This window comes from Mauremys mutica, chromosome 3, assembly GCF_020497125.1.
Source record: "Mauremys mutica isolate MM-2020 ecotype Southern chromosome 3, ASM2049712v1, whole genome shotgun sequence".
NCBI classification, from domain to species: domain Eukaryota; kingdom Metazoa; phylum Chordata; order Testudines; family Geoemydidae; genus Mauremys; species Mauremys mutica.
The window spans coordinates 16,703,533-16,724,676 of NC_059074.1; the positions used below are offsets into that span (position 1 = coordinate 16,703,533).

The 21,144-nt window shown below is 38.3% G+C and overlaps 2 protein-coding genes across 18 annotated transcripts in view; one reads left to right on the forward strand and one right to left on the reverse strand.

Annotated features, from left to right (window-relative positions):
- The window catches only part of SUPT3H (SPT3 homolog, SAGA and STAGA complex component), a 455,041-nt gene that overhangs the window by 411,711 nt on the left and 22,186 nt on the right, over positions 1–21,144 (reverse strand). The gene's annotated exons all lie outside the window — the stretch shown is intronic.
- RUNX2 (RUNX family transcription factor 2) overlaps positions 1–21,144 on the forward strand; it is a 486,380-nt gene that overhangs the window by 119,300 nt on the left and 345,936 nt on the right. The gene's annotated exons all lie outside the window — the stretch shown is intronic.

The window sequence follows — 21,144 nt, forward strand, 5'->3', positions numbered from 1 at the left end:
GAAAGCAAGCCTCATTCTCAAAGATGTAACATTAGCATTTACTGAGGAACTAGATGCCTCAGGACACTGGTTATAAGCTACAGAGCCTTTCACCTGTAGGTCACCAGTTTGAATCCATCCCAGTTAAGCAGGGATTGAAAGCCTGCCCTGTTCAAGAGAGATTTGGTGGCCCTATATGTTTCAATTCCAAGCTTGCCTACATCACAAACTCACTAATTGGCAGATTCAGCAGAGAGGCCTACAAATGCTTGGGCCATGGACTCTGAACTGCCTCTGTAACCACCTCTTTAACCCCTGGTTGAAATCACCCTCTAATCCCTTTGACCAGAGGAAGAACAAGCTGGCAGGACAGTCTGTGCGGGAAGCCTGCCCTGCAGATAAAGAGAGGAATTAATTTACTGGGGCTCTCAAAATGACACTTTCCACTACCACTAAATCAATGGGGTTTTTTAAGAATATGAAATGTATGGGTGTATGCAAATTAGCTTATTAAACCATTTATATTAAATATCTTATGGAGTTACACAAAACTTGGCAGCTATGATTGAGGTTTCAAACATGAACAGTAGAGCTAGAGTTGTTTGGGATATCATCAGAAACCTGGAAAATGTTACAGCTTTAGTTATTTTATAAATTGTATTTTGGGGCATAACAAACACACCACACTAAATTTTGACTCTCACCAAGGAAAAAACTTAGAATTCATAATCATGACGTAACTAGATAGTGTCAGAGATAACTGAGCTATGAAATGGCACACAGATTTCTAATGACACCAATGGACTCTCTTGCAATGTTATCTGACGCTTGAGATATGTATATAACTATACCCAGCTTTTCTAGTGTTCTCACACACTGAATCACACATTTATTTGCAAGAAAAAATGTTTTAAGATAATACATAACATGCTCTTCTAATATTCATTACTGATTTTCTCGGATGCTTATTTTTCACCTTTAAAGTTTTTAACTGAGTATTTTGTGGTGGGAATGGGGGTGTGAAAGTTTCATTTCAAGACAGTTATGGAATGCTTCACTTTTCATTATTGTGATTGTAGGCCTAGAGATGCTTTTAGCTGCACTGCTACTGATCAAAAATGGGAATTATTAAAAGGAGGAATTTTACTATTTGAAGAGGGATCCTTCTATCATGGAGTCTAGTATAGGTATAAGGCAGTGGTCCCCAACCTTTCTGTTGCTATAGCATATTCATGTTTTCAGAAGACTGTGGCGGGCGCTGGACGACCAGCCGCTGAAATGCCGCCGAGAAGCGGCGTCATCAAGAAGCATCGCCGCCAAAATGCCGCTGAGAAGCGTTGGGGACCACTGGTATAAGGCTTCACACTCAGCTAATCGTTAAAATAACAAAACAGTAACATTTAGAGAAGACAAAATAGCTATGCTTTTCAGCTGCACAAACCCATGGGAAATAAAGGACCCAGTCAGCTACTCATCTATGATTCCCTCACCTTGTGCCAACAGATTATACACGCTGTATTTTAGAAATTACATGGTCACAGGGTGACATCATCCTGGATGATATTGCAATATTAAATTTTGGTCCCAACTTTCCGTCCACATAGCTGATCCAGTAGAGGCACAAACACAAGTATAATATTAGTGGCTGAAAAGTCACCCAGATGTTTGTTGTGAGGTAAATTGTCTTTCCCACACACTTCCCCATGACAGTATCTGAGTAAATGTCAATAAATGAAGTTTTGCATTAAGCAAGAGGGGGTACCTTTGCGAGATAGGCGAGTATTATCACCACTTTACAGATGAGGAAACAGACACAAAAGGATGAAGTGATTTGTCAGGGGGACAATGTGATCTAATGAATTCGGCATGATCCTGACACATAGGAGATTCTGACATCAACTTTCCCTATTACTTTAGGCAAGTCACTCAATTGCTCCAAAACCCTAGTTTCCACATGTGTACAATGGGTATAAACTATAGTATTTTACTTCTTAAGGGAGTTGTGAAGCCTAATTAATGTTTGTTAAGTGCTTTATAAGTTTGGAGTACTATCTAGACCAGTGAGTTAATGGCAGACATGAGTAGATCCTGTGCTCATTCCTCAGTGCCACCTAAACTCAACCATTCAAGAGGCATACAACAGGAGGAGGAGAAGGGCGGGCAAGGAATTCTACTTTTACGAATCCTTGAATGTTCAGATCAGATGACTAGCCATTTTAACAGGCAATTAAGCATGCATTGGCATCGCATTTAAGAGGAACACTTAAAAATCAACTATGTTTTCAACTGCATATGTGCAAGCAAATATATTCAAACTCCCCAAAGCAAGTATGTATGTATAGGTGTAAAATATCAAGTTGAAAAACTCCTTGCACTTTTGAATTTTTCCCCTTAAAAAGTATTCTATATAATTTTTAAAAGGGAACAATATTTTTCATCCTTCATAATTCAATTGGCTAAAGAGATTTAGCACAGATTTTCCACCACAAAAATTTGCTCAGATACCAGCCATGGCAAATTTCATTTTTAAATGGTCAAAATTTCTGAGAGTTAGGAATTCATGAAAACAAAGAGTTAACAGGAAATTGGTCAGCAGCCTTAACAGTGGTGTCGCAGTGTATAAGAATGAGGCCAATCAAATATTACCTGTGATAGCTTTAATGTGTAAACTCTGCATACATTTGAGTCAGATAACGAAAAGTGTATTTTTTACTATGCAATGTTTTTTTATGGTAACGTCTGACGTCTACAGTTTAAAATATAGATTTGCAATAGTTTTGTGGTCTAGCAGAAAAAGAAGTCATAGGTTAGGGGGCCACATAGCCAACCACACTGATACATACCTTCCGTAGGGACTACATGTTTCCTCCTCTCTTAGCTTGGCTAGTGACAAGGAATTTCCATAGAAGAAAATTAAATATTCTTTAGTAATTTTAGATGGAAACTAGTTACTAAGGCCAGTCTAAACTTGAGTTTTGCCAGTGCAGCTATATCAGTATAACTACACTAGCAAAATCCTCCTAATGTAAATGCAGCTTCTATCAGCAAAAATGTGCATTTGCCAACATAACTTGTCCTGGTACAGTGAGCAAAAACAAACAAAACTATCAAAAGCACTTTTATGCTGGTGTAACTGTGTCTACACTAGGGATTCTGCTGGTACAGAAATATTATATATTATATATAAGTAGCACACCCCTGACCTTGCTACACTGGCAAAAGTTTTTAATGTAGACTTGCCCTCAGATTATTGACCCCTTAGAAAATACCTTAAACAGATCACTTAGCTAATTAGATGAATAGATTAGAGAGTTAGTTTGACAGTTTCTATTATTGGTTAGTTTTTTGGACAGTTACAAATAAGGACCACATTTTATACAGAGTTTATTTGTAATACCAATACTGAATAAATTATTTGCCATTAAACCTATTACTGTGTTTCTTGTGTACCCACATGTTTACTATAATGGCCAACAGAAATGTAAAGTTTTAATCAGAATTTTGTAGAATAATAATTCAGTGCTATATTGCACTTTTTAAAATTGTCATTGCATGAGACCCTGACGTTTAAGTCATCTTGCTGTCTTTACAAATAGTCAGGATCCTAGTAGACATGTTTCAGGCTCGATATGCAAAACAAGACGACAAATACAGACTGATTCATAGCTAAGTATTACCATAGTTTCATATTTAGCACTCAAGCTTTGTTTCAGTACTAAAAAGTACAGCACTTCAAAATATTTTATCCAAATGACTCTGAATCATAGTCAGAGGAAACAACGGAACATCTGTTAACAATACAAGAATGGCTCAACAGAATGAATGATTATTTAACATACTGTCCCCTCCACAGACACCACATAATCTGTTAAGGGTCTTCAATGTTTTCCTCTTATTGGGACTGTCTTTTTTTTTTTTTTTAAATAAGTGAGCCAGTGATTCTTCAGAAATACTCATTCAGACTAGAAAACTGAGTAGTTGTGGTTTTGAATCATCTTCCATTTCTAAAGATTGTACAAATCATGTTACGGGGTGGAGGGGGGAGAGGCGGGAGAGAAAAAACAATCTGAACTAAAAATAAATTACAAAGAAACATCATCACTCAGAATAGGGTACATTAGGTCAGGAGCTACTGCTGCTTAACACCATAAACTTCTGCTTGAAAAAATCAAACCAAGAAAAAAAAAGTCACAACCACCACCACTAAATCAGGAGAGCAAACAAGTTGTTTGTTCAGCATGTTTTGAAAGAAAAAATATACCTTTAAACATAGAGTATATATTTCGGGTTGTTGGTTTTTAGCTACGAAAGAACATCACTGCTAACGCATTAAATATAAAATAAGAAATGCTGCCAGTATTACTTTGTAGAATAAACAGACAATGTGTCATTAGACGTGCTAATTCCTGTTCCTTTTTGGGGGCAAACCAAGTAGAGGGGGAAAAGATTAAATAAATGAAAGGCTTGGTGACATCACAGCAAATGAGATGTTGATTCAAGCAGCAGACCCGGGGTCAAATTCTGAAGTCAGTCTCCAAGAGCCAGCAAAGGTGTGGGAAAACTAAAATTGATGTTTCCTGCTTTTGGGCAGAGTAGGCTTTAGTGAGCTTTCTGACATTCAGCAGCAGCCCAACTGCTAGCTGATTATTAACCACTTTAGTGGCCAGCTAAAGGGAGTAGCATTCAGTCCTCCCAGCTGTATGGTAGTTGTTTGTATTGTGGTAGTGCCCAGACCAGAGCCTCATTGTTTTAGGTGCTGTATAAATATACAGAAACCAGCGTTCCTAAAGAAATTATAGTCTAACCTGATACAAGACTCAAGTATGTATAAGGGTACCGGTATGTTTACATTGCAGCTGGGGATGAGATTCCCAGCGTAGGCAGATATACACATTAGTTTGGCTCGACATAGTGTATTAAAAATAGCAATGTAGCTGCAGTGGTATAGTACTCCTGGAGGCATTCTGCACCAAAATATTAAAAAAAATTGCACCAAAAAATTAAAAATTCTGTGTACATTTTAAAATTCTGCAAATTTTATTGTCAAAATAACACTACATAATCACACCAGTTTCCATTATTTTGGTAATTTATTTCAAAATACCTGCCAGCAAGTATGTCTATAACAATATAGAGAGAGACACAAATTCCCCCAGGAGTAGAGTTAAAGAAACCCCTATGAAAACCCAGTTCCTGTTTCTATGCCCTCTTCCTCCCCGCCAGAGCCCAGCCGGGGGGGTCAGACACCCAAACCACCTCCCCCGCAAAGGCCAGCCACAGTGCCCCCCCCAGCCAATACTCCCAAACACCCTCCCCCACAGAGCCCAATGTGGTCCCCCAACTCCCCGCCCTCCCCTAGAGCCCAGCTGTGCCCCCCAGCCCAGACACCTGCCTCCTGACACCCTCCCCCCCCCAGAAATCCAGAGGGAGAAAGCCTGATGCTTGGTCCCAGGCTTGCATGGAGTTTCCTGTGCATCGCCTCCTTCCCTCAGAGCGTGCTGGGAACTGCAGCTGCCAGGAACCCTCTAGCTCCCTCCCCCTCCCTCTAGCAGAGTCTTCTATGCACAAGATGAGCTCTGCTAGGTCCAGCGACCCCTAGGGTCAGCCAGTAGTACTGCAGCCCATTGCTGTGGGGGGAAAGTAAATTCTACGCACAGAACATTAATTTCTGCAAAATTCTGCATTGCACAGTGGCGCAGAATTCCCCCAGCATAGTATAGGCAATGGCTCAAATTGGCCACTCAAGTACATACCTAGCATCTCAGACAGAATTGGGCTCTGGCAGCTAGCTCAAGTCACCACCTGTACCACTGCAGCCACATAGCTATTTTTAGCACATGAGCTCAAGTAGAGCTAATGCATATATGACTACCTGAGCTAGGAATCAGACCTCCCAGCTGCAGCCTAAACTACTGTATGAGAGAAGCAAGGGGAGAGTGGAGTACTAAGGAAATGACTTTAGGATCACACATTAATATAGTTAGCCATGTGAAAAACCTCAATAGTTCCTAGTAATTTTAGAGTACAGGGAGAGGGGGAAAGAGGAGGAGAAGGAGTGGTAAATAAATAATACCAGCTACCTAAGATGTTTAACCTAGCCATCTAATGATGGCTGAGTTCTTGTAGGCGTCTCAGCAGCAGGAGGCACTGAGGTGAAAGCATCAACCTTATGGACGAACTCAGGGAGGATGCTACAATCTAAATTACTATATTGTCATAGTCATAAAAATGTTTTGCTCTATAAGTGCTCTCGTGTGTCACATGAGTAAAACCTCTGGGAAACACCATGGAGTACTGCCTCTTCTTCCCTGTGCCTGTTCAGAACAGTTGACTAGAGTGGGTGCAAACACCTCCCTGAACCCTTTAGAGTACCTACCTGGACTGATCCAATCCTTGCACTCAGAAATACAAATAATCCAAATCTGCACTATCTAGGGTTGCCAACTTTCTAATTGAACAAAACCAAACACACTTACCCTGCCCCCATCGCCACCCTGCACTTTCTCGGAGGCCCCACCCCCACTCACTCCATCCCCCCCCTCTTCATTGCTCGCTCTCCCCCACCCTCCCTGACTCCCAGTGGGCTGGGATGGGGATTGGGGTGCGGGAAGGGGTGAGGGCTCAGGCAGAGGGTGCAGGCTCCAGGGTGGGGCCAGAAATGAGGGGTTCAGGGTGCAGAAGGGGGCTCCAGGCTGGGGCAGGGGATTGGGTTATGGGAGGGAGTGTGGGGTGCGGGCTCCAGGAAGGTGTTTGAGTGCAGGAGTGGGCTCAGGGCTGGGGAAGGGAACTGGTGTGGGAGAGGTGCTATGGGGTGTAGGCTCTGGGAGGGAGTTTGGGTGCGGAAAGGGATTCCGACCTGGGGCAGGCGTTTGGGATGCAGGAGGAGGTTCAGGGTGCAGGTTCTGGCCGGGCAGCTCTAACCTCAAGCAGCTCCCGGAAGCGCCTGCTTCTGACAGGTCTGGCTCCTAGACGGAAGGGCTCTGCACACTGCCCACAGGCACCATCCCCACAGCTCCCATTGACCGCAGTTCCCAGCCAATGGAAGTTGCGGAGCCGGAGCTCGGGATGGGGCCTAGGAGCCTGACGTGCTGGCTGCTTCTGGGAGCTGCACTGAGCCAGGGCAGGCAGGGAGCCTGCCTTAGCCCCATGCGCCGCTGACTGGACTTTTAACCGGGCATTCCAGTTGATAACCAGATGCCAGGCAACCCTAGTCCTATCACTACCTACAGGCACAAATGTGATCAAAGGAGGATATTCCTTGTGCTTCTCCCAGCCTGCTCACCTACATATGGGCAGATCACAATCTAGCCCTGATTTTCCAAAGTTGTGATCAAATTTAATTGGAAATAATTCCAACTTATAATGCATCAGGGTACATAAAAGCAAGCACTGGCTAATTACAATATTGTCTCTACTGTCAAATCATACATTACTAAAATGACCAGAATGAGATAAAAGTGAAGCAAGCAGATGCAGCTTAAAGATTTAAGCAATACAAAAGTATGCAAATCCACCACTCATGGTCACAGCTCTAATTAAGTTGGATTTCCAGATTCGCTCTGCTGGTACTAACTTATTGCAACATATAGCAGTGGAAAAAAGTTGCATATTTTACAGACATATAATTAACTTAATAGTCTGTGGTTTAATTTGTAGAAAGACCCGTTTCAATTAACAATTTGTGCACATTTTCACTTAAACAGAAAATATATTTGCAATATCCAGAATCTTTTGCCTGACAAACTTTTGCACAATACATTAAACAGTTCTTCTAAAAGAGCCTAATTAAATGCTATTATCAAGACAGAAATCTGTTCGTTCTCTCTCTCTCTCGCTATATATATATATATATATATATATATATATACACACATACACACACACACACACACACACTATATTTTCTGTAGTTTTCATGTACTTATTTTTAGCATATTTTTCAGAAAAATACTAGACAAGGATCCAGATTTTAAAACAGTATTTAGGTGTCTCAATACCTTTAAAAATCTGGCCCAAGCTCTGCAACCAAGTACATCAGCATTTGTAGACTGATCTATAACTGATTAACTTATCCACTCTTTTTTTTGTCCTTCTCAGACTTATTTTAAAAGAATTACACCCTGTTACTTAAGAACACAATCGTTGAACAGAATTGTGTGTATTTTAACACATCTTAAAATAAATGTTTCTGTACACAAATGGATTAATTTAACCCATTAACTCCAAAATCCATACTGGGACTTGAACCATGAGGAGGAACAGTGAACATTAGAAAAGCACAGCCATTAGGGTATACATCCCAACCATTAGTAGTTCTTTTCCTCTGTCAATGCCAGATGAAAGAATTAACCCTAAGTCTGAATTTATTTTACAAAAGCAGGATTCATAGCCAGTGTTTAACAAATCCACTCACCTATGGCAAGAGAGGGGCTTAATTAGCTATCAGTTTCCTGGGAATCCATGTTTGTTTGAAGATCTTTTAAACATACACTTGCTAGTCCTATGCAAGGGGAGGGGGGAAAAGGGGGGAAGTAACCTTCCAAATGTGAAGGTAATATTTACTGATGCGATTTTGACCCAGACAGCCTGAAACACACTGTTATACTGTTACAAGGCTCACAGCACGCAACCTCAGCAGCCTGGATAGGTACTAAGGAGTTCCCTGAAATTTCAGAGGTATCAACCCTTCATAGTTGTGGCTGTTAATTCCATAGTCTGTGTTGGTTTTAGTTTTGCCCCACAAAACAGTTAAATGTCTGGAACTTAGGGTCTGGGAAATTTCAACCATCCTCCTCTCCACCTAATTTGAGCACTGGAAGCAAACAGGACAGGGAACAGTTCTTATGTCCATTACAATATCCAGCATACTACACTGTGAGTACATCAATCATCATACTAGAATATCTACATTTTTTTTAATTAAATGTTAATGATTCACAGACAAATTGACAATTTTACCAAGTATCCAAAAGAGTAAAGCATCATATAAACAGTAAAAAGACTTGAGAAGAGGATATGGCACAGCAGCATCACAAACACTAAATATATGGAACCTACCTTTTAGTTTTCCCTCTCCCCTCAATACTTTTTCCCTGGGAGACATTCCTGCACGTATACAAATCATGTGTCTTTACAACTCTAAAGAATGTTTTCCCCATATTAACCCTCACAGCTCCCAACAAAAAATCATCTTTCAGAATATATTCTGAAAGATCTCAAAAGATATACACAAGTGTAATTTCAATGTGAACTATATAGGAAAATTCCCACATCAGTTTGGTCAGACTCAGCAATTTATTTTTTGTTGTTTCTACAAGAGTGTTCCAGTATAGCCTCTGTATCTAATTACAATCTTCCACCTCCTTTCCCCATCTCTCCTGGCATGAGCAAACCACTGTGTCCGACACAGGTGATTTAAACATAGATCTTCAGAGAGGCAGAAGAAAATTGCCCTGTGTCCGAAGGTACACAAAAAAGAAGATACATTTTCTATCCAATAAAGGCCCATGTTCTCACATTTTCTTACTGGGAAAGATCACTGAAGAGTCAAAATGAGATCTCTCAACAATATTAAAAATGGCAGATCTGAAAGAACCACAATGAAGTAATTAAATAGTCATAAAATTACCTTGGACTAAAATGTTTTAATTTGTGGACAGTTTCCCCACAATATTTTGCTAGATCCAGCAATAAACATCACGGAATGCAATAAGATAATTTCTCTCTCTCTCTGCTCCCTATCCCTCCTCAAGAATATCCTGTCTATTGGATGCCACCCACTGAAGGGAAATTCATATTGCCCTTTGTATGCAGTGTTTCTTAATTCTATCCTACACCTATCATTTTAATGATTTATAGGGCAAATTAGCCACTGAAAAAGTGTAAATTAGCATCAAATCTGTTTGTCAGTTGCCTCAACTATCCCTTTTTGCTTTTAAAAACACTGTGTATGAAACCAAGATTTCAGTTCAATTAGTTAAACTGGTTATTTTTATACAATGCAGTCTCAGCAAAATTCTGGATTTGAGTATGATAAACAAGTATAGAATGGAATAGAGAAATTCTTTACAACCCCAAATTACAGTTTGGTTAACCAGCACACTTTAGGCCAGATCATAACTGCTGTTTCCTTCCAATATCATCCCAAATGACCTCTCCAAAGTCAGAGATGATTTTACTGATGGGCTTCAAAACAAAAAATAAGCAAATCTCATGAAAATGACTGAAATTTTAGGAACATAACTATAAGAGCAAACACAGAATTATTAATATTCAGCAAATTGAAGTGCTGCCATTTCTTATTTCTTATATATAAGAATTATCTAAATCCTGCACCACTCTTAAATCCATCCTTCTGTCTGTCTGCCTATCCAGCAGAATTTCTCAGTTCCTGCAGTTGTTCACTTGTTTCAGTGGAAGGGAGTCCTCAAAAAGCTCTGGACTCTGCATTCCCCAAAGCCAATACTCTCAAAACGGTCCTTTTGTTAGCTGAAGAACTTAGCCTGTGCATGGAAGCGTGAGGGAAAAACAAGGCCCTAAATCCATACATAAAACTTGCCTAGCTTGATTCACACATTCACACTCGACCTTCTTAATGGATCTTGGTATAACAGGGAAATACACTAACAATCACTAGAACGGACTCTCAAGGCCGCCAAGTCACAACAAAGAACTAAACTCATTATCAACAACATGGACCATATCATGGAAAAGACAAATCCCATAGCAGTGCTGATAACAGAGCTACCAAAACCAGTTTGTGTGTTCTAAATAGCAAGGATTACAAATGTTTCACAGAAACCGAGTACCTAGAAAAGAGACTGAATATAGCAGTGGCACACAGTGACATTAATAATATGCAATTACAGATCAGCAAAAGAAAACATAAAAACTTTTTTAAACAGTGTTGTCTGTGTCCTAAAAATGTAAATTTTCTATCATTAAATAATTTTTCAAGGCAGAACAGAATGTATACTGGATGTTTTTGTAATTAGAATGAGATATAAACAATTCAGAGATTGATTAATTATATTAGCCAGCTTTAAGTGGGCATCTAAACAGCCCATTATATTGTTAAATTAACACACAAAAACAACCCAGCCTGGTATTGTACAATTGTCCATGTCGCAGAAACTGCACATTCAATGTATATGGATTACATTTCTTCAACACTGAGAGTTCCAGATTGCTTGAACTTCCTAACTTTGATTCCAATAATGCTACTCTAATAATGCCAATTAAGCTGAAAAACAATAGAAAACAAAATTTTACATCAAAACACACTCAAGGCCTGATTTTCAAAAGGTGCTGAGGAGTAGCAAGTGCTCAGCAATGATGAAAATCAGATTCCAAAGATGGTAAGAGTGAGATTTTCACATGTATTCAGCGTTGATTTAACTCTGCTCCCGCTGAAGTTGATGGGAGTTGAAAACTCCTAAATTAGTAATTTAGGGCTCAGTTCTTCAAGATGCTGAGTATCCCCTGAAAAGAGATGAGTGCCCTCAACTCCTAGTTAAACCATTGAGAGTTGTGGGCACTCAGGACCTCGCTGTTTTAAAACAGATTCTGTTCCACTGGCAGTTATGTCATAATAAAACTAAATATTAACAAGAAAAATAGATTTTACCTAACTAAATTATGTGAAGGAAAAAACTAAACTTGACATCTTAATTTAAACAGCAAACAACAAAAAAATCTCACTCCAAAAAAAAAAAAAAGAGATCAGAACGCTTTAAACTTTTCACCACACTCTTAAAATAGCAGAATACACTAAATAGGAATTTTAAAAGACAGCAAGAGTTAAACCACTAAAAAGCCACTGCAGGCAGCAGGTAGTCTCAAAAAAAAGTATTTAACAGAAAACAGGAATTTCCTAATACCATTCAAGAGTAAAAAAAAAAAAAGCTATTAGTTGACAATGAGCCTTCATTCTTATTTACCTTGAAACCCAACTTACATTTCTTCTTCAGTTTATTTGGAGTCATGGATTGGATAATACAATACTCACTCCCATGTTTTTTGCATACTTTGGCATTCAAAACTGTTCTAACAGTTGATAGTATTTCCTCTTTTAGGATTCTATTACCTCTTTTGAATTACTCAACCAGCAAAAGCTACTGAAACTGAAGAAACTCATTTTGGAAGTCCCATCTGTGTACTTTTTGACAGCACAAACAACTTCTTTGGCTAGCAATCTCTACTTATGTAAATATATTACATGAGGACTTTTTTTAAAATCTGAAAACAGGCTACAGTTCCAAATAATTTAGAAATATTAATTCTATACAGGTTCTAAAATTTAAGTCTCTGCCATGTCCAGCTCTTTAATTACTTTTGATTTACAGTACCTACTTCATAGTTTTGTAATGACAATAAAATGCAATACCTTACATCTGGAACTCCAGTCTTTTTACGATAATACAAACCAAAAATAATGATTTTATTTATAGTATACAATCTCTGTTATTCTCAAGTAAAACAGTTCAAAACGTAACAGTTCTATATGCCTAGACATTCAGTAAATAGTTATTTATTGGCCAAAGTTTTTATCCTGCAAACACTACTGGGTACAGTAAAGTGGGATCGATCATGATAGGTGCTTGCATGATAAAGTCACAAAAAGGCATGAGATTATTTGCAGTTTATTCAATATAAAACCCTGGAGATTTGCAATATGGGAATTATTCTTTGAGAAGTTTCTAGTTCACATTTCCTGCAGTATTTTGATGCAGAAGTTTAAAAAGTCAGAAATCATATATATATTTATAAAGAATTTTTTTCAATCAATTAATTTGCTTCAGCAAACGAACAATTACTAAAAGCAGCAAAGAGTCTTGTGGCACCTTATAGACTTTTTGGAGCATGAGCTTTCGTGGGTGAATACCCACTTCGTCGGATGCATGAACAATTACTAAACATTCAGCTCGACCAGGCCTCCAGGTTGAACTTCTCTACCATCATAGTTCGCAGGCTCCAATTAGTCATTTCTTTGGGGGTACTTCCTTAAATTCAAGCCATGCTTTAACCTACCCAAATTCTATCCCGTTTGGTCATTATATGCAATCTACTCAAGGGAGTTGCCTACTTTTTTAAAAATGAACAATTGTATTTAGTTAAATTAAAACATTGTCTTATGCTGTGCTTGGACACTACTGATTTTTTTCCATCTCCTTGCTGCACAGCCCATGAAAGCATCAGGTTCACCCACTCAACAATTAGCCTTGATAGAACGAAACTAGGCAAACTTGGGTAGGCTCATTTTTTTCCTCTTCTCACAAAAAATTTATAATGGACTAAAAATAGATGGCAGCCAGTTAATGCTGTTTAGAACTTTTTCCATCATACTACAAACTTGAGAAATGCACTTTAACATAGGAATATTATTTATCAACATAAACTGAGATAAACTGGCAGAATTTCATTTGGGACAATGGATTAGAAATTGTTTGCATTCTTCTTTTCACAATGCAATACATTATGAACAAACTTTAAAAAAACCTGTTTGTACTGCATTACCTAACAAATAACATGATATTGGCATTATTAAAGTTGAAAGCTCAACCTTAGAACTTTTTTGTGCCTTTTAGCTACTGCCCTGAGACAGGAATAATGTAGAGGCAAATTTGTCCAGTGAGAGCTCCCAGACATATTATGCCTCAGGTAGACACGGACTCCTGGAGATCCAAGGGAGCATAACCTCTGTGCTACCTTTTCAGTGTGTGATGTGTATTCACATACTAACCCTGGGGGCTAGTGATGGCACAAAGACAAGCCCCATGACTTCACTATCTCTGTATTTCCCTTTTGGTGCAAGGAGACATTCTCTGCATCCCCAACAGAAGGGGTACGACATATTCTACACATTAATTTTGGAAATTTCCTGACTTTTAAATTGTTGATTTCTCAGCTTTATCACTGCACAGCTGCAAGTTTTTTGCATGGGATTTACTAACTTCTATTAAAGAGGTTGGGGGAAAGATGAAAAAAAGAGGGAAAAAAATTCTATGCTGTACAGCTTTTGTGCCTGAGAATATCTATTTGCAGGCCCTTGTAGAACTTGTAAAACTGAATTTGCACAGTTCTGTTCTATCATGAATTAACATGAGCGATATAATGTAAAGTAGCAGGCCTCCGTGTTGGAGGCTTTGATTAAGGACTGCTTTCAGATGGCATCAAGTGGAATACCCTTTACTCTGAGCCTTCTTAACTGAGGCTTGCTACCTTAAATGGAATTACTCATGTTCATTTATGGTAGAATATATTTGCATACATTGAGTTTTTGTAAAGATAATTCCTATCTAATTAACAGTAATGATAAATTATTTATTACGTAGGAGTGCTGTTAATCTCTAGTGCTACTTAGTACAGTCAGCCAGCTTTATAACTGTGCCTCCCAACTTCAGATCAGCTTACCTTTAAAATTTACAGCACAAATTTTACATAGATTAGGGAAGCTGCACTGATATAACTAAAGATCAACCTACTTATTCCAGTTTAAATCCTTCATAAACATGCCCTTAAATGGGTTTTAAGTAATGTTACATTAGAAGTTTGCCCCAGTGTAACTAAATCAATTTTAAACCTATTTAGTTACATCAGGGCAACTTTTCACAGCGTTTTAGAGTTTAAGGCAATAAGAGACCATAGATCTAGTCTGACCTCCACCAACACCAACCTGCCCCCACACACTAAACCCAAAAACTGAAATTAGACCTAAAGTATTACAGGACCCTAGTCTATTGTGTGCTACAGGCATAGAATAAGCGGGATCAAGGTGCAACAATGCCCAGGCTCCTGCAATGGCTGTGAAATGATTAGTGAGATATAGCCAGATAATCCTACCAAGTGACCTGCACACTCACACTGGAGAGGAAGATGAAAAAACCCCAAGGTCACTGCTAAACTGACCTGGGGGGAAATTCCTTCCTGACCCCACATATGGCAAGTCAGCTAGACCCTGAGCATGTGAGCAAGAACAAGCCAGCCAAGTACCTGAGAGAGAGAGAGAGAAAGTTCAGTGCCATCTCAGAGCACTGGTCCAGTCAGACCAGTATCCAACCTCCACCTCTGATGCTTCAGAGGAAGACGACAAACAAACAAAATACACACACAATCCAAATGCCTTATGTCATAAGAAGATCTACAAAACAAGTTTGAGGTTTCTACCTTTAACTACATCTAAATTATTTCAGCACACTTTTCTAAGCAGAACATGCAAGAAAAAAAATTTTTCATGCTCTGATAACTCAAAAATAGTAGAAACAATTTTACTCAAATGAAAGTTGGAAAAAAAAGTTTGAGCCAGTACCATTAAGAAATCATTTCTGCCCCAAAGACGTTTGCCAGAAAAAGTTATAAGCAACTGAGAGTTGGTTAGACAGGAAATTTAAACTAAATCTTAACTACTGCATGTTTTGCCTATCCATGCTATTTTATATAGCAGTCAACCTAAGACATTTCTGTAGTCCCATTGCCATAGTAGTTTATCATGCACACACAAATATAGACTAAAAATACCACAAATTCTCTTAATCTGTTTTAGAGTCATATAATTATAGATACACAAAACACTTTCTCTTCTTGTGTGTATTTTTAGAACATGGTATAGGACTTTGCTCCAAGGTTAGGAATTCCAGGCTTAAGTTTTTCATTCCTTATTTGTCAAATATCTATTCTACCATACCCTAAATGTGAACATCCTGACTACTGGTTGTTCATTCCTATCAGTCAACTTTCTCCATCATTCCTAGTAGGCAATGGTTTCATTATAACTTTTTGCCTTATTCACAATTAATCCAAGAATTCTACAGATTGAAACAGTGACTTTTCAGCAAAACTCATTTCCTTTTTTTTTTTTTTAAATCTTTTCCTAAATAAATTCTCATACACCACAAAGTGTGTTGGGAGGTGAGAATGGGGAGGGGAGAGATAGATGGACATGACATCCTATAAACTAATCTATTTCTCCTATAGGCTTTGAAGGAAAGAGAAAAGTGTTATTTCTACTTTTAAAATACTGGAGAAGTTCTCAGATACTTCAGAAATAGGAGCCTGTATAAATACCTTTAGAACACAGCTTCTGTTCTATGAGTCTCACTTGTAATGAAATATGGGTTCACAATTAATCCCATTTCAGACTAAGAGTTTCCCCAGAAAATTTTCTGGAAGTGAGGAACAAGTAGAAGCTAAACCACCAAATGATTTCAATGTGTTCTCCAAAAGTAGAAGAAATGTGAATATTTAAATAGTAAATTCCACTGGCGCAATCTTAAACTAAAGGCTGATCTACACTACACAGTTTTGTTGGAAAAAGGCAGCTTTTGTCAACAAAACAGTGAAGGTGCACACACTACAATGCTCCTCCTGCCAACAAAACTCTCCTGTCTTGCCCACAAAGTAAAACCACCTCAACAAGAGGCATAGAGCTTTTTGCAGCCAAGTCACATTGACAAAGCATCAGTGTAGACATAGCATTCGTTACGTCACTGTAACTGGCCTCCAATAGGTATCGCACAATGCCCACTGTGACCGCTCTGCTCTCCATTTTGAACTCTGCTGCCCTGCATCCAGCTATGCAGGCATTTGCCCCTCCCCTTTCAAAGCCCCAGGAAGTTCTTTAGTTGCAGATTGTTCTATTTCTTGAATTTAAATCAATAAGTTGAAAATAAGGAAACCTGTAATGAACTGATTTAGAGACAATACATCATACAAACTATAAATAGCGAATGTAAGGACTAATATACATCCAATTGCATATATTTAAGCAATAGTTTCATAAAGAGTTTCTGATATCATAGACCACAGGAGTATAACCCAAGCTATATGTTCATGTCACCAGAAACCTAAAATGGAATTACCACCATAATTTATGTATATTTTAAAATTGTACTTAATGGACAGAGAAAATATTTTAAGTGCTCACCCTCCATGCAAAAGTCAAAATCTGGTCACTTTTCAATCGTTTTCACTGTGATTAACGGAATCATAAAAAAATAAATGGAAAAGCCATATCAGATCATCCAAGCCATCGCCTTATCTACAAGGGATTGTTATCTACAGCTGAGTTCCTAGTATTTAGTAAGAAATGCCATAAACGTCCTAGGGGCCCCAGTAGCTCTTTGAAGTTGCTAGAATGCTGCTGTGCCACTGAAACCTTCTAGATGTATTTAAAACTGTTTCTTGCAAATTGTCTTCTCCTTTTCCTCAATAATTTCTATTATATACTTTTAGGAAAGTTTTAATCTCATTGTGACTTTGCAGTCTTACTACATAATCTTTTAACATCAGAAACATACTGCATTAGAAGTAATATTTAAGGCCTTGGTCCTGCAAGTGACTCCATACAGATGGATCTCTGTACCTGCTCAGAGTCCCTCTGACTTCAAAGCAGCTCTTCATGAATACAGGTTGCCTCCACATGGTGCTCTTTGCAGAATAGGAGCTGAAACCGGAGGCAAGCCAGAAGTGCATCAATTGCTCATGTAGTTCCTCCAAAATAAAGGTAAATGACTACACAAGCAAGGAGGAGCAGGAGTTGTGGTTTAATCCAAAACTGCATTCAGAACTTCCCAAGCAGGACAATGAGGAGTCAAATAATACAAAACAAGAAAAACAGCTTTAAATCAAACAGGTTTTGCCCAAAACATATATTGAGGGCAGTTCCAGTGTTACCCAACAGCTACTGGAAGCAGCTAGTCTTCAAAGTCAACTCACATGCAGATGTCACTAGTAGAGTTGGTCAAAAAAATTCATTTTAAATGAAAAACTACCTTTTTCTTTTCAAGAGACTTTTCCATGAGGAGTGTCCATTTTCAACTACATTTTTGGGTTTTTGTTATAAAAACAAATGTGTTTTGGTTTTTGGCAATTGAAAATAAAAAAATGGTTTTCAGCCAAACATATTTGATTTTCACATTTGTGACCAAAAAAAAAAATTGGAGGGAAAAATATTTAAGAAAATCATTTTTTTGGGTCAAAAATTTTCATCAAAACAAAACATGCCCCAACCAACTCTAGTCACCACCCATATTACCATTTCCTATCAATATGCAAATAGTGGTGCATGGTTGCAAATTATTCATCTTTTAGGTACATTTGGGCTTGCTTACAAACAAAATTTAATTAATAAAGACCGTTCACTGAAAAAAACAAAAACAAACTAATGTCCTATACTTGTTCAACATTTAAATTATTATTACTGGTTCCAGAAAGTCATACTACATGCAACTTATTTTATGTCATAGATGACAGGCCAATTAAATGTGGAATTGGAATTTTATCTGCTAGGTGAAAACATCCATAATGGCTGTCTCTCTCTGGGGCTAAACAGATCTTGGGGCTTTAACAGTTAGTTTGGAAACAGGATTTAGATCAACTAAATGAAATGATATAAGACAAACATAAGCACAGATCACTGGATCTGCTGAAACTTTTCTACTATTTTTAACACCTACTACTGTACTAAAAACTCTAAAGTCACATACCAGATATAAATAAAGGAAATTTGGGTCAAAGCAAAATCTATATAGCATTACGTTATTTTAAATGTTTACAAGATTAAATACCCAATAATTGCAAACCCCTCAGATTAAAAGCTACATATATCAATATCAAGTTACAATGCAATATTTTTTACTCACTGCACTACTTTATTTACCTCCATATGCCTCCAACAGCCAAATATCAGTGTAGTTTAGTGTTACCACTAACTACACCTGAAAATCATTTACAAAGATATAACAATTCACATACTGAACAGAATTAGTTTCAATTGATATTAAAAATTTGCTTATATGAGGAGAAATTGTAAGTTGTACTAAACAGCAATAGAAAAACTGAAAAACATTTTACCAGTTTAAGCTCTCTCGTGTTCTATGGTACGATTCATATCCAGAGAAGCAGTACTTTTATGTCCCTATTTTTGTGTGTGTGTTCTTTGAGAATTAAAGTCAAACCCTAGGAAGGGATGGGATTCTCTCTCTTTGGCTAGAAAGGGAACTAACTCCTCAGTGATCCCTATGGATTGCCCAACAGAGGTGGTGATCCTGCAAGTTAATATACGTTACTCTGGGCTTGTCTACACATCAAACTACTGACTGGCAAGATATGGTGTGAATCTACAGTGCACCAGTTTGCCACGCAATAACTTCCCATTGGGACACTGTTACAGCTATCTTATCGGTTGCGGGTTTTTGTTTTTGAATTTTTAAAAAAAAATAAAGTGCCATTTTAAAAAAGTTCCTTGTTTTACACATTGTATTCCTTCCATCTCCCACAGTTCCCAAGATCTCAAGAAGCCCGTGTGATTCCGTTATAAATTCCTTAATGGGAGAATCTGTAACTACCTAAATTATGTAATTTATGAAAAATGTCAAATTTTGTCAGAGTCCAGAAAGGTTCTTTTAAAGTGGTAACTTCATCATAATGTACAGGCCAAGAGAAACAGCTGTAATTTTTCTGTCCATGGTCCATCCCTGGCAAAACTTTAGCCAAAAAAATTATTTTAATATGAAAACAATAAAATTTAATTTTAATAAACAGATTATATTGGAAGGAGTCCTTTGATTCCTACCATGTCAGTGAAACGGTTTATGAAAAATATCTCAGAACACAGACGACTTGCTTGTATAATTTATAAAGTAGCAACTGAACAAGCTCTGAAACAGAAGAAAAACGTCTGTTTCTTCCACTTATATGGCCAACAATAACTTCTACATTCTGAATGAAATCGTGTGTATGCTAGCGAGCAGGGGAATTTCAAAAGCACTTAATCAGGAAGTGACCAGTAAATAAAATATAGGCTCCTCAGACACTGACCTAAAGAAGCTGAACAGATTCTTTGGCTCCTTAGACTCATGGCCTGCCCTTGATTCTGGAGCCCAAAAGATGATCAGTTGTGTTTGTTCTTTGCGTGGGGAGAAAACATGCATTTTCAGTGCAGATAACAGTTATTTTAGTTTAAGAAAAACATTTTATTGATATAGATATAGATATGTCTCCATGAAAGAGAGAACACGCTGAGTCACCAACATCCTACATCACTAGAGATGCACAAAACAGCAGATGCCTCATATTTGAGCTAGCTGGCACTCTGGATTCCTCTAGCTCAAAAGGTGCAGCACATGGAAAATAGAACATCTCATTTCAATTATATACTGAAATACATCACAGTCTACCTACCTACAAGATTCTAATACTTCCATCCTCATTGCATCTAACTGAAAACAGAATTAGACCTTCCACGTTTTGGCAGTTACTTCTAAATATACTCTAAAGCAGTGGCTCTTAACCCTTTCAGGAATCTGATTTGTTCTTGCATATGCCCAAGTTTCACCTCACTTAAAAACTACTTGCTTACAAAATCAGACATAAAAATCTGCACACTATTACTGAAAAATTACTTCCTCATTTTACCATATAATTATAAAATAAATCAATTGGAATATAAATATTGTACTTACACTTCAGTGTATAATATATAGAGAAGTATAAACAAGTCATCTGTATGAAATTTTAGTTTGTACTGACTTCGCTAGTGCTTTTTATGTAGACTGTTGTAAAACTAGGCAACTATCTAGATGAGTTGATGTAACCCCCGGAAAACCTCTGTGTACCCCCAGAGGTACATGTACATCTCATTGAAAACCACTGTTCTGAAGAGCTGAGTAACTCCTCCCACCAAAATTGCCAAATACGGAAAATAGACTTAAGGGAATGGCTTATCACTAAGGGTACGTCCAGACTACCCGCCGGATCGGCGGGTAGCGATCGATTTATATGGGATCGATAGATCGCGTCTCATCTAGACGTGATCTATCGATCCCCGAACGCGCTCCCGTCGACTCCGGAACTCCACCAGGGCAAGCGGCAGTAGCGGAGTCAACGGAGGAGCCGCAGCCATCGATCCCGCGCCGTGAGGACGGAAGGTGTTGAAATAAGATACATCGACTTCAGCTACGCTATTCCCGGAGCTGAAGTTGCGTATCTTACATCAACCCGCCCCCCCAGTGTAGACCAGGCCTCAGTATTGTTGGGGAGTCCTGTCACGCCCTTATCTGGGAACATGCTCTTCTCCAGTAAAATGCAAACACAGCTAAATGGTCAGTCAGGCTATCTTTTAGAGTTAGACTTGTCCCAAAATAAGTTTTTAAACCCTAATAGAGCCCA